Genomic DNA, 14,101 nt, shown 5'->3' on the forward strand with positions numbered 1-14,101 from the left:
GTTGTTTTTTCTTCCCTATGATTAGGCAAAAGAAAGGAAGAAATACTTCTTATTCCTTTGGAAGTTCCATGTGCAACATAGAAATGTTGAGGGAATTTGGGTAACAATGTAGTCACTGCATTGCTCATTAATTCCATCAATGACATGACAAATATCTTCTAGATACAGAGTTTCATCAAGACCTTCCTGTTTCAAATGTATGGGTGATTTTTTAAAATAATTTATACATAGTATTTCAATTATTATGTCATTTGTTTCAATGAATATTGTCTGTAATCAGCCACTTATAGTTTAGAATTTACTATTTTGAGGTGGGATAAAACAAGAAATAATATAATGTGAAGTAGACCTCGATGCATTTAGTAATCTCTTTTATTTTTCAAGTTATCGTCTGGAAACGGTTTAACTATTCCAGTCACTGTGACCTTGACCTTTGACCTACTGTTCTCAAAATCAACAGGAGTCATCTGCTGGTCATGATCAACCTCCGTATTAAGTTTTGTGATCCTAGGCCCAAGCATTCTCAAGTTATCATCCTGAAACGGTTTAACTGTTCTGTGACTGTGACCTTGCTCTACTGATCTCAAAATCAATAGGGGTCATCTATTGGGCATGATCAACCTCCCTATTAAGTTTCGTGATCTTAGGCCCAAGCATTCTCAAATTATTCTCCAGAATTGGTTTAAATGTTCCGGGTCAATGTGACCTTGACCTTTGTCTTACTGATCTCAAAATATATAGGGGTCATCTGCTGGTCATGACCAACCTCCATATCAACTTTCATGTTCCTAGGCCAAAGCGTTCTTGAGTTATCATCCAGAAACTGATTGGTCTGCGGACTGACAGATCGACCGACTGACATCAGCAAAACAATATACCCCATCTTCTTCGAAGGTGGGCATATAAATTAATTTCAGCAGGAAAGTATTGTTCATGTGACATTCTATAAAACAATGCTTGAAATATGAACCCATACATTCTTTGCTGGTTTAATTCTGTTACACTATATATGGAGATTAGATTGCAGTTGCTTTTAAATTACCTGTCCAGCCAGTATTTACATCAAATAAGTGATTATAAAGGTCTTAGATGTCTTTCATGTTTAGTTATGTTATAATGTAGTTGTGTATTATCTTTTTAAATAATCTTAATCTTTTATGAAAGGAGCTTGAAAGGTAGTATCTTATTTTACCATACATTTTTTTAACTTTGCGCATTGAAATTAGATATGTTTTGAACATATTCAAGGTCAGGAGAATTACCACTAAATGTTTCCATATAGTACATGAGTTTTCTTTTACTATACTAGAGAAAACAATGTTTCATATATAAAGAAAAGTAAATTTCTTCCTTTTTAAAAGAAAACATGGTATATTTTTCTACTTTTGTTTTTCCTATTTGCATGTTCGTACAAAACAAATTAATAAGTGCAACTGAAACAACTAAAGAATGGTGTTTGTGTAATAGTATGCTGTATAGTGTGACCATTTTTTCTGAACTATGCTGTAGACTGTAATGAAACCTCTATTTTTGTAGTAATGTTGACTTCTCTCCTTAGTGGTACAGTCATGAGTGCAGTCCAGCTTGTTAGTTGTGATGAAAAGAACTTGAAAAATGCTTATGAGTTCAACATAGGCAAAAGAACAGGATAAAAAAAAATGTTAGCATAGTAAGTTTAAAGAGGAAAGAAGTAGGATTTAAAGGTACTGGATGGTTGAAACAGCTGCGTTAATTAAAGGATGGTAACTAAATGGCAAGACAAATAATTCCAGAGAACAAAGAGCTGACCTGCATTGAACCACAATATATGCACTGACACTATATAATATGAAGTTAGTAGTACATGACTGATTTTGAATATATATCAAGATGATCAAAATTTTTTTCTGTATTTACAAATAATGATTCTACGCCGTATGTTTGTTTTCCAAGCTGGAGAGTATACCTGTATCCATCATGTGACATCAGTACCAATTTGAGATTCATGCAGGACTTTTGTCATTTATTAAAAAATGTGTTACATGCTTCAGTTCAAAAGCTCATTCAGAATTTCAGAGCTTATGTTGTACTGTTATATGTCTTGATGACAATAAAACCAATCTTACTGTATGATTAGTCAGTCAAAAGTAAAATGGATTAATGTAAAAGTAAGCATATGAAACGATGAACAATAGCGTGCCAGATTTTTGTTAATCTTTAGCCCGCTGCTGGCAAGTGATTATATGTCTTTGCGACCACCGCAGACTAAGATCAGCCTGCACACCCGTGCTAGCTGATCATGGTCTGCACTGTTCGCTATTCAGTCAGTAAATTTCAGTGGACACCCCTTCAAATGATAAATGGTATTGCCCAAATTGAATGATGGACCAGTCCATTTTAGAAATTTAGCAGGCTACGTTTAAATGACTCCTGATTATTATATCACTCTAGTCAAAATAATTTGACGTTCAGATTGTTTTATATTTGTGACTGGTAATCTAAACGTCAAAACTTTGAAGGACCAAATGGAGGATGAATCACAGCACACAGTCATGTAAAGTTATTGGTTTCATCGCTTGCGCATACTGGCATGTATTCACGGTAAACGTTATTGTGTACAGTACATACATAGGTTTAAATCACCAGAAAATTCGTAATTTTGGATATTATTTGATAATTTTTACATAAAGCAATGAGGAATTGAATCCGCTTTTGATACATGTAAGTTTTATTTGAATTTATGGCCAATTCATGAAATAATCGGCATTTAAACCTATAGCATGTAAAGTGTCGGCAGCGATAAAAATTTCATGGAAACTGCTTCAACTATTTTGGTCTTGAGAGTGTTTGACGCGAGTGGGGATAATGCCCATACGAAAAAATTATCTCAATATTTCCTAGGATTGCCTCAAATTAGTTGGACTATATATCACTCTAGTGCCCTTGTGATGTAATTCCTTCAAACCTTAATGCCTAACAATGATTTTATTCAAGGACAAATAACTGCGATGTATTATTTCTTAAACAAAGAAGGCAAAAGATGGACAAACAAAACTTAACTCTAACAGTGTACGAAATTCAGATTTGAATCCAATAGCCCGTTCGGGCTACCAGATTAAAAATTTTCCAAGCCCGACACCAATTTCACTAGCCCGAACTTTAACACCTTAAAATACATAATTTTTGCACCATATAACATTTTGTTTCACAGACATCTCTATGCATGTTTGAAGTAATAAAAAAGACATACAGTACATGTTTGCCATGTTTTTAAAAAATTTTAACTCGAAATACTCCAGTCCAGATCAGCATCGTCAGAGTCCAAAAGCATCGGACATGACACTCCTTGCCAAAACGAAATCTAAACTGTTATGCCCGATTTCTTAGGATCCGCACTCGCCAATTACTGCAACTCAGACTGTTGACAATTTGTAAGATGTGATATCGAGTGCTGAATACACATTACACACACGCTGATAGCATAATTTAAGCTCCACCTACTGCAGGTACTTGTGAGATTTTCGCGAGAAGTGTGAAAGCTAATCAAATTATCCGTTACGCTAGAGGTGATTGTATTCAGCCAATTAGAGCTGCGGTTACGTCTTTGACACTGTTGTTTGATTGTCAACACGTAAGAGTGCAAAAACCAATAATTCCAAGCGTTTCTCAGTCTGGAAAATCACGATGCAGTACTCGTTTAATTAGCAAGTTTTTAACAAATGAGGAAAATTCGGTAGCCCAGTCGGGCTTGTACCTGTGGAAAATCGGTAGCCCGAGCTGAAATTTGGTAGCCACGGGCTGTCGGACTACCGTGAATTTCGAACACTGCTCTAATAAACCACAACGCTACGCCCCTGCAAGGAAATGTACCAGTTCATTTATGTACCAGGTACTTTATGTACCACTTTGAGACTTAATGTACCACATATATTATATAGTAGCTATACTTTCTATCTATATACCTATTGTGCATAGGTGATAATAGGTGATAATTTGGTTGTAATTTACTGTGAAATTGTTGATTAAATCAACAATATGGGCCGACATTTTAAATTGACTTAAATTAAATATTTAAAGTGATTAAACAGTTTAACAATGCATTTCACAAAATTGGAATAAGGAACAATTCATAGAGATCAATTAATGCTGGATTTTTTTTAAATTTTATCTTATTTTATATATGTGGTACATAAAGTCTCATAAAGTGGTACATAAAGGGCTGGTACATAAGTGGACTGGTACATAAAGTCCCACATTCAAATGTCAACACCTGACGGTAAAGAAAAGATCAACACGCCAAATTCGTCATTATTACACATTTCAAATGAAAAATTATGTCAGATGGACAGGAAATAGACTCAGCTGACATTTACTCTGAAGGAAGAACATGACAACCGTTGTTTAAAAGACAAATGTCCTCTTGAAAAATAGCAAGAATTCCAGGTGTGTCAAACTCTCGTGCCAATAAACAACAAGTTCGATAAACAATAGTTTTTATCAAATTCCTCCAAGTGACATATATGTTACTCACGTCTGTTAAATATAATAGATTGCATTAACTAATAATGCCAAAAACGAGCACTTTATACAGTCATGTTCGCTAAATTTTACAGTTAAATTGGACCTACTGTGTGATATATGCTGCTGCTGTCAAATCCAAAATGGCTGGCACGAGATAGGTGTGTCCATTGGTCAGTTGAGATAGAACGACATTTTTGATTGGCCGAAGTATCAATGGGACTATCTCAAAGTTATTAAAACGGTGCAGTAATGAAATTATCTCCCTTGAAATCAAGTTGGTAAAGATACAGTTATTCCCCTTAGTATTTGCTGAAAGAAATAATGAAAAAAAAAAGTCAGAAATCAGTGTAATAAAAATAAAGCAATAGAAATGGCAGTTCATTCAAAATCATTTTTGCTAAGGTAGCACATGCTAGTTCTGCATGTTTGGATCAATTTTTTTTCTACAATGAGGAATTTTATTAAACTCTGATTTTTCAAAACTGTAGAATATATCTAGAAAATTTAGCAATTAAAAAAATAGGGCTGTGTGCTTGATTTTGTGCTAGACTAATTTGAAAAATTTGGACCTCACACAATATTTCATAATGGGAGTCTATGGGAAAATCAAAACTTTCATAGCGTTGTCACGAATAGAAATTATTCTACAATGTAGATTTTGATGAAACTTCTTTCAGTTGTAAATAAACACATGACCTATAATACTGTGAAATAAAATTCATACTATTAGGTCAATGTGCTTATTTTTGAGATATTTGACCATGATTAAAGTGAACTGAACATTTCATGCTAATTTTAAGACATTATTTTGCATTGATTTAACCTGTCATATGTTTAACTATCATATTTTCACTTTAGAAATATAGTATTTAGTGCCTTTGTAATAAATTTACTCACAGATTGCCATTAATTCATAAAATGATTTTCATTTCTGTATTCTTATTCTACATTTTCCGGATAAATGACATTACGCCATCACTGTGCAGAACTACCTTCAATTTGCGGCTTGAACCCACATCGGTGAGTTGCAGCGACTTTAACCACTTGGCCACAGAGGCCCCCAGTCCCTCCCCATCTAAAAAAAAAACCCAAACGATTCTCCCCCATCTAAAAAAAAAACAAAACGATTTTCAGTCTTAAAGTAAATTTGACCTTGACCTTTTATCTACTGACCACAGAAACGATACACAATAGGCAATCATCCTATGAAGCTTTGTTGTATGTTGGCTTTGATATTCTCCAGTTATATGAAGCTTTGTTGCATGTTGGCCTTGATATTCTCCAGTTATATGAAGCTTTGTTGCATGTTGGCGTTGATATTCTCCAGTTATATGAAGCTTTGTTGCATGTTGGCCTTGATATTCTCCAGTTATATGAAGCTTTGTTGCATGTTGGCCTTGATATTCTCCAGTTATATGAAGCTTTGTTGCATGTTGGCCTTGATATTCTCCAGTTATATGAAGCTTTGTTGCATGTTGGCCTTGATATTCTCCAGTTATATGAAGCTTTGTTGCATGTTGGCCTTGATATTCTCCAGTTATATGAATTTAGCTTTGTTGCATGTTGGCCTTGATATTCTCCAGTTATTAATCAGGAATAAGAATAAATAGTCCATCCACTGGACAACCGACTGACAGGCATACCAATGTACCACTACTTCTGTGAAGGAAGTACTTGTGTAAAATGCTTAATCAACCTGGCTCTTAGGTAATGAAATTGAGTCAAACTGCAATTCTAAATTACCATTTGGTCTATTTCAAGACTCAACTCAAAAAGAAATCAGATTACTGACCCCAGTTTCATGAAAAATACTTAACCCTTTATCCTGCTAAATTTCTATAATGACCTTGTCCATCTTTCAATTTGGACAGTACCATTAGCTGTTAAAAGGGGTGCTTACCAAAGATACTGTCTGAATGGTGAACAGTGTAGACTCAGTCATGTCCAGCATGATAAGTTAAGTTTGTTAATTGACTTAAGTATGTTAATTTGCTTAAGAATAACTGACTTGATCAGTGTTAAAATTTTGAACAAGACTGGTTAATTCTTTCACTGCTTTTTGATTAGTATTAGACGTATCATGTCAGATGCAGTAGCCATTTTTCCTTTTTCACATTCAGGGGCCTCCTCTGCTATTTCCCAATGTAGCCAAACCCTTACAGAAGCAAGCCTCTGTGGCGTACATGCTGCGTATTTGCTGTGTATATGCCGCGAACACAGTAGTACGCCAGAGGAGTACATTTTATATACACCGCATGCCGCGTACATGCCGCGTACTATTTCGACGAGTACACAGCATGTACGCAGGAGGTCACTAGTACACTTCAAGTACGCAGCACAGACTCTGAAAATTTAAGGAGTACACTGCATGTACGCAGGAGGGACTTGTACAAGAAAATAGTACACTGCATGTACACCGCAGATACTTTGAAATTTGTGCAGTTCACTTCATATACGTGGGAAAGACTTGTACAATTTCTTTTGGCATTTATACTTAGTTTTTTTTTTATAAGTTAAAGTCTGAAGTAAACTTCATATACGCAGGAGGGACTTGTTCATTTTCTTTTGGTGTTTATACTTTGAATTTTTTTAGGTAAAAGTCTGAAGTACACTTCATGCAGGAAGGATTTGTACATTTTTTTTTTTTTTGGAAGCAAGAACTTGATTTCCGAGTAACTTTTATCTTAATAGCATTCTGAACAATGAAAATTTGACAAACTATTTGCAATGTTCATTTGTGAAGCTTACATCTTAGTGATTTCTGAGCTGCACCTTGCATGCAGTGTAAAAATATATTCTTTTTCATTTTGAATTAATTCTGGAGCTTTCTAACTTGGATAATTGAAAAGCCTTATTTGAACTTCGTTGCATTACATTTTGTAATACATGAAATAATTACCAAGATATTATGCCTCAACAGCGCCCGAATGAGAAGAATTAATAGCTCTCACTGTTATTTGAATACTCTTAAGCAAAACACCATTCTATCATGTTTTATAAAGGCTTTAATGCTCATTATGTTAACTCATTAAGGCCTCACAAAATTAAAAATTTGTTCATCTGATTTGCCGCTCATATTTTCAGAACGTTTTTGGCTAATTGTGCTCGCCCCATTGGAAAAAATCAATCCAAAATTTGTTGGTGCGCTACTTTTTACGGACGTAAAAGTGTATAAATGCTTAAATAATTCCAGTCCTAGATTGTTCTCAGATGGATTTTAATCAAAATAAATACATAATACACATACATCGTCTATAATAAATCATAACACTTATATTTAGTTGCATTAAAGTTGTTTCCCCTTGATGCGGTTACGCCATTTTCTTCAAATGTTTACCAAATTACATGCTACAAAAATTGATTTATTTCATTGAAAAGTGGATGAAGAAAAGCATACTAATTTATTTGATAACATCAATCTACATTATTTTGGTAAGGGTAAATACTTATTGATGCATGTCACTTATCTTTTTTCTGTTTTTTTTTCTGTCCAGATGATCAGCATTTGCATAAGGAAGTTGGTGGGGTAAGGAATTTACATTATCACAGCAGTTTCGTCACAGGAGTACACAGCATGTATGCAGCAGGAGTACACAGCATGTACGCCGCAGGAGTACACAGCATGTACGCCGCAGGGGTAGTACACCGCAGGCTCATTTGCATGTGAAAAGTGTATGTGCCGCATACATGCTGCGTACTATTTCCCGCATACTAAATTCCTCCAGCGTACATCCTGTGAACTATGTAGTCCACAGCATGTACGCAGCAAGTAGTACGCGGCAGAGCTCATTTGCATGTCAAAAGTGTACTACAAACGTACTATCAGTGTATGTGCGGTGTATATCCTGCATACTATTTAAAGCCCTTGATTTCAGTACACATCATGTATGCATCATATACGCTGTATGTACACAGCAAGAGTACGCAGCAGGCCTTTTTCTTCTGTAAGGGAATGCTACAAATTCAAAGAACTGGCTACAGATTTTTGGAAGTGGCTACAAGAATTTTATAACAAGAGCTGTCAGAGGACAGCAACACTTGACTATTCAACAGCCTTGTCAATTGAATGAATACAAAAGTCGAAAAAGGGGCATAATTTAGTAACAAGAGGGCCATGAAGGCCCTGTATCGCTCACCTGACCTATTGACCTAAAGATCATCAAGATTAACATTCTGACCAAGTTTCATTAAGATATGGACATAAATGTGGCCTCTAAAGTGTTAACTAGCTTTTCCTTTGATTTGACCCAGTGACCTAGTTTTTGACCCCACATGACCCAGATTCGAACATGACCTAAAGATCTACAAGATTAACATTCTGACTAAGATTCATGAAGATATAATCATAAATGTGGCCTCTAGAGTGTGAACAAGCTTTTCCTTTGATTTGACCTAGTGACCTAGTTTTTAACCCACCTGACCCAGATTTGATTGTGACCTATAGGTCATCAAGAATAACATTCTGACCAAATTTCATTCCGATATTATCATAAATGTGGTCTCTACAGTGTGAACAAGCTTTTCATTTGATTTGACCTGGTGACCTAGTTTTTGATCCTACATGATCCAGATTCAAACTGGACCTTGAGATCATTAAGATTAATATTCTGACCAAGTTTCATAAAGATATAGTCATAAATGTGGCCTCTACAGTGTTAAGAACCTTTTCCTTTTATTTGACCTGGCGACCTAGTTTTTGACCCTAGATAACCCAATATCGAACTTGTCCAAGATTTCATTAAGGATAATATTCTGACCAAGTTTCATTAAGATTAGGCCAAAAATGTGACCTCTAGAGTGTTAACAAGCTTTTCCTTTGATTTGACCTGGTGACCTTGTTTTTGACCCCAGATGACCCAATATCGAACTCTTCCAAGACTTTGTTGAGGATAACATTCTGACCATGATTCATTAAGATTAGGCCAAAAATGTGACCTCTAGAGTGTTAACAAACTTTTCCTTTGATTTGACCTGGTGACCTAGTTTTTTACCCCAGATGACCCAATATCGAACTTATCAAAGATTTTATTGAGGATAACATTCTGACCAAGTTTCATTAAGATTGGGCCAAAATTGTGATCTCCAGAGTGTTAACAAGCTTTTCCTTTGATTTGACCTGGTGACCTAGTTTTTGACCCCAGGTGACCCAGTATCGAACTCGTCCAATATTTTATTACGAGTAACATTCTGAACAAGTTTCATTAAGATTGGGCCAAAATTGTAACCTCTAGAGTGTTAACAGTCAAATTGTTGACGCCGATGCCGACGGATGGACGACGACGGACACGGACAGAGGGCGATCACAAAAGCCCACCTTTGAGCACTTTGTGCTCAGGTGAGCTAAAAATGCAAAACGGTTATAAACCTATAAAGTGCTTATCAGCTCATGACAGTGGACAAGTGTGTGAAGTTTCAATCCATTCCCATTAGTGGGTACTGAGATACCAGCTTACATATAAGAATTTAACCAAAAACTGCTAAGTTGAAAAAGGGGCATAATTTTGTAAAATGTGCCGTATAGTTCTTGAACCTTTGCACTGCATGTCATTTCATAACAGTGAACAAGTGTGTGAAGTTTCAATCCTTTCCCATTAGGGGATATTGAGATACCAGCTTACATACAAAAACTTAACAAAAAAGTCGAAAAAGGGGCATAATTTAAAAAAAACAAACAACAAAGTAGAGTTATGGAACCTGCTTTGTGCATGTCAGATCATGACAGTGAACAAGCGTGTGAAGTTTCAATCCATTCCCATTAGTGAGTACTGAGACACCAGCTTACATACAAAACCTTAACCAAAAATTTCTAAGTCGAAAAAGGGGCATAACTTTGTAAAAAAGCAAAACAGAGTTAAGGAACCTGTGCAGTGTAAGTCAGTTTATCACAGTACATAAGAGTGTGGAGTTTCAATCCATTCCCACAAGTGGTTACTGGGATACCAGCTTACATACAAAACCTTAACCAAAAACTTCTAAGTCGAAAAAGGGGCATAATTTTGTAAACATGAGGGTCATGATGACCCTGGATCGCTCACCTGAGTAATATGAGCTACATGTTTCAAATGTCAAACTGATGATAAAATATTAAGAAAGTCAGTAGGTCACATTCATGGTCAATGAAATTCAGTTTTACGATTTGTGTGCAAAACTGTGTATGTCATCAAAATTTCAAGGCTGTATCTTAAAAAACAAGAAAGTAGGTCAGTAGGTCAAGGTCACAGTCAAGTGACATCATATTACTTGGGGTCATCAGGTAATTATAATTGTTAAACAGTCTTGGAAATAGGATCAGATTATTTTTTAAGTATTTTTCTTATGTAACTCACATAATAACTAAGTGACCCCAGGGTGGGGCCTCTTTTAATCCCAGGGGCATAATTTGAACAATTTTGGTAGAAGACTACTAGACAATTCATCATACCAAATATCAAAAGCCTAGGTCGTATGGTTTCAGACAAGAAGATTTTTAAAGCTTTTTCCTATACAAGTCTATTTAAAACTTGGGACCCCCAGGGCAGGGCCTCTTTTCACCCAAGGGGTACAATTTGAACAATTTTGGTTGAGGACCATAAGACAATGCTACAAACCAAATATCAAAGGTCTAAGTGTTGTGGTTTCAGACAAGAAGATTTTTAAACTTTTTTTCCTATATAAGTCTATGTAAAACTTGGGACCCCCGGGGTGGGGCCATATTTGGTCCTAGGGGGATAATTTGAAGAATCTTGGTAGAGGACTACTAGATGATGCTACAAACCAAATATCAAAGCCCTAGGCCATGTGGTTTTGTAAAAGAAGATTTTCAAAGTTTTCCCTATATAAGTCTATATAAACCATGTGACCCCCGGGGCAGGGCCATATTTGACCCTAGGGGGATTATTTGAACAATTTTGGTAGAGGACCACTAGATGATGCTACACACTAGATATCAAAGCCCTAGGCCCTGTGGTTTTGGACAAGAAGATTTTTAAAGTTTTTCCTTTCGGTTGCCATGGCAACCAGAGTTCTGCATGGAATTCAATTCTTTGAACAATTTTGAAAGGGGGCCGCCCAAGGATCATTCCTGTGAAGTTTGGTGTAATTCTGCCCAGTGGTTTTCAAGAAGAAGATTTTTTTAGAAATTGTTGACGCACAACGCATGACGGACATCAAGCGGTCACAATAGCTCACCTTGTCACTTCGTGACAGGTGAGCTAAAAAACAAAATAGAGTTATGGAACCTGTGCAATGTAAGTCAGTTTATCACAGTACATAAGAGTGTGAAGTTTCAATCCATTCCCACAAGTGGTTACTGAGATAACAGCTTACATACAAAACCTTAACCAAATCGGGACATCGGCGCACGGGCGAGTCCAATAGCTCTACTATTCTATGAATAGTCGAGCTAATAATGTGGCCAAATTTCAGCAATTCAACTTCAGTTTGGCAGTTTCTCTCAAAAAGTGGCTACTATTTTCTGAGGCCCAGTGGAGGCCCTGACATTTTAACCAAAAAATCGTTTTACATGGTACTCTCCTTAATATTTTAACTAAGGGACCTTGCAATTATCCTGCTTGAATGTCTTGCATTATAATTCAGTTTTACAGAACAAAATAACATTTAAATGAAGGAAGCACACCTGTGAATGAGTGGAGCATCCGACTCCTGGAGGTTTCAAGATTCAAATCGTGGTGTGAGAGGATCTTACCAGTTTCCACATTCTATTCTATGTATCAGAAATCCAGGAACCAGACATCAAGACATTAATATACCAGTAATTAATAGGAACTTTCTTTACAGTTAGTTTATACTAATTCATCTTAGCTCGATTGTGATGAAAGCTTCAAGCTTATTTGAACCATTATCAAGTCTGCTTCCCGGAAAAAACAGTACTGGTGTCATATGAGGCGTTGTTGTGAACCCAGTGGTGCTTGAACCAACGACCCATGGGTTGCGTGGCTGACACCTTAACCACAAGACCACCGCTCCTCTTTATTTACAATTCAAAAGAAATAAAAGTATTTTTTCAAAACTTTTGCAGCAAATGGTGACTATGATCAATTATTTGGTTTCATACCTATACTGGATACGATGATCAAGAAATAAAAACAGCAATAAACTTTAATTCATGTTTTATTGTCATCAATAAAATAAGTATCAAAAACAAAAAAGGTAATTCATCAAAAATCAATGTTAAATTTGACTTACTACATAGGCAAGGCAAAAATTACAGCTTTGTAGTCTCTTATAATTCCATTTTGTTAGGCTTACTGAACCAATAACGATATATTATGTCCAACTTTTATATATGAAATTATAAACTTAAGCTCCACCTAACAGGGAATAACAGACTTCTTCGCAAGCATTAGACAGGACAGTAGAAGGGGACACTTAAAACATAAAGAGATATGTGCTGGTAAGGACTTGGGGAGAGCGGACACAGAGGTCCAGTGGTAACACTGTCTTACTATGAAACAAGGGGTCGCGAGTTCGAGCCCACGCTCCTCCAACTAAAAATTACTTACATGGGAATAAGAGTCCCATGTATGGGTGCGCTAAAGAACCAGGGAAGCTTCTGGAAATGGAGCGTCTTCTGTATCTTGCACTATCCTCCTACTTACATTACTAACAGTCTTCTGGAGGAGTCTCCCATATAGGTTACAGTTGGCGACTACAAAAAAGCTTATATACAAACAAACAAGGACTTTGGGCCTCCAAAAATATTAAGTAACACAATATACAACAGGTGAAAAAAATTGGTGTGGGTGTGGGATGTTGGAAGAAGATACTTATAAACAAGCAATGGAAATTAGAAGAAAAAAATTACAGGAGCAGAAAACTGGGGGAAGCCTGAATGTGTATGACTTAGGATATTAAGATACAATATCAAGAATCTGAAATAAAAGTAAACAAGAGGGCTGTGATTGCCCCATATCGCTCACCTGAGTTTAATTGCTTGTTTGAACAAATTTCTTTGCTGAAGCTTCAAAAAAAAAAAAAAAAAAAAAAAAAACTAGGTGAGAAAGGTTATGGTAAAGATTCTTCAAGATAGTACTGAAATCTATTGAAAAAATTAAACAGGTGGTCCAAAACTCTTTGCTGTAGCTTCAAAAACAAAAAAGTAGGTCAGTAGGTCAGGGTTAATAATGTTGAAGATGAGTATTGAAATCTGTATCAAAAGTTCTACATGTGGTCCAAATTTCCATGCTATATCTTCAAAAACAAGAAAGTAGGTCAGAAGGTCACGATTAAGACTATTCAAGACGAGTATTGAAATCTGTATAAAAAATTACACAGGTGGTCCAAATTTCTATACTGTAACTTCAAAAACGAAAAAGTAGGTCATGATTAAGACTATTCAAGATGAGTATTGAAATCTATATCAAACATTATACATGTGGTCCAAATCTTTTTGTTGCAGCTTAAAAAAAAACAAGAAAATAGGTCAGTAGGTCAGGGCTAAGAACATTAAAGATGAGTATTGAAATCTTTATCGAAAGTTATTGACGTGGTTCAAATTTTTATGTTGTTAAGATTGGTGTGCAAAACTGTATAAAGATGGGTGTGTAAAACTGTATTTGTCATCCAAATTTCAAGGCTCTATCTTAAAAAACAAGGTCAAAGT

At 35.8% G+C, this 14,101-nt stretch overlaps 1 protein-coding gene and 1 long non-coding RNA gene across 3 annotated transcripts in view; one reads left to right on the forward strand and one right to left on the reverse strand.

Annotated features, from left to right (window-relative positions):
- The window catches only part of LOC123537616 (protein kinase C and casein kinase substrate in neurons protein 2-like), a 62,892-nt gene extending 58,108 nt beyond the window's left edge, over positions 1-4,784 (reverse strand). The window contains exon 1 of one of the 2 annotated variants that reach the window (XM_045321441.2): positions 4,608-4,784. The gene's annotated coding sequence lies outside the window, so the exon portion shown is untranslated. Of the gene's footprint in view, positions 1-4,510 lie in introns of both variants that reach the window. The other variant, XM_045321446.2, reaches the window with a different exon arrangement.
- LOC123537618 (uncharacterized) lies at positions 669-2,109 on the forward strand. The gene is made up of 2 exons (XR_006683577.2): positions 669-1,175; positions 1,559-2,109. It is a non-coding gene; the product is annotated as an uncharacterized LOC123537618 (long non-coding RNA).
- Positions 4,785-14,101: the final 9,317 nt, after the last annotated feature.

Source organism: Mercenaria mercenaria, chromosome 17 (genome assembly GCF_021730395.1).
Source record: "Mercenaria mercenaria strain notata chromosome 17, MADL_Memer_1, whole genome shotgun sequence".
NCBI classification, from domain to species: domain Eukaryota; kingdom Metazoa; phylum Mollusca; class Bivalvia; order Venerida; family Veneridae; genus Mercenaria; species Mercenaria mercenaria.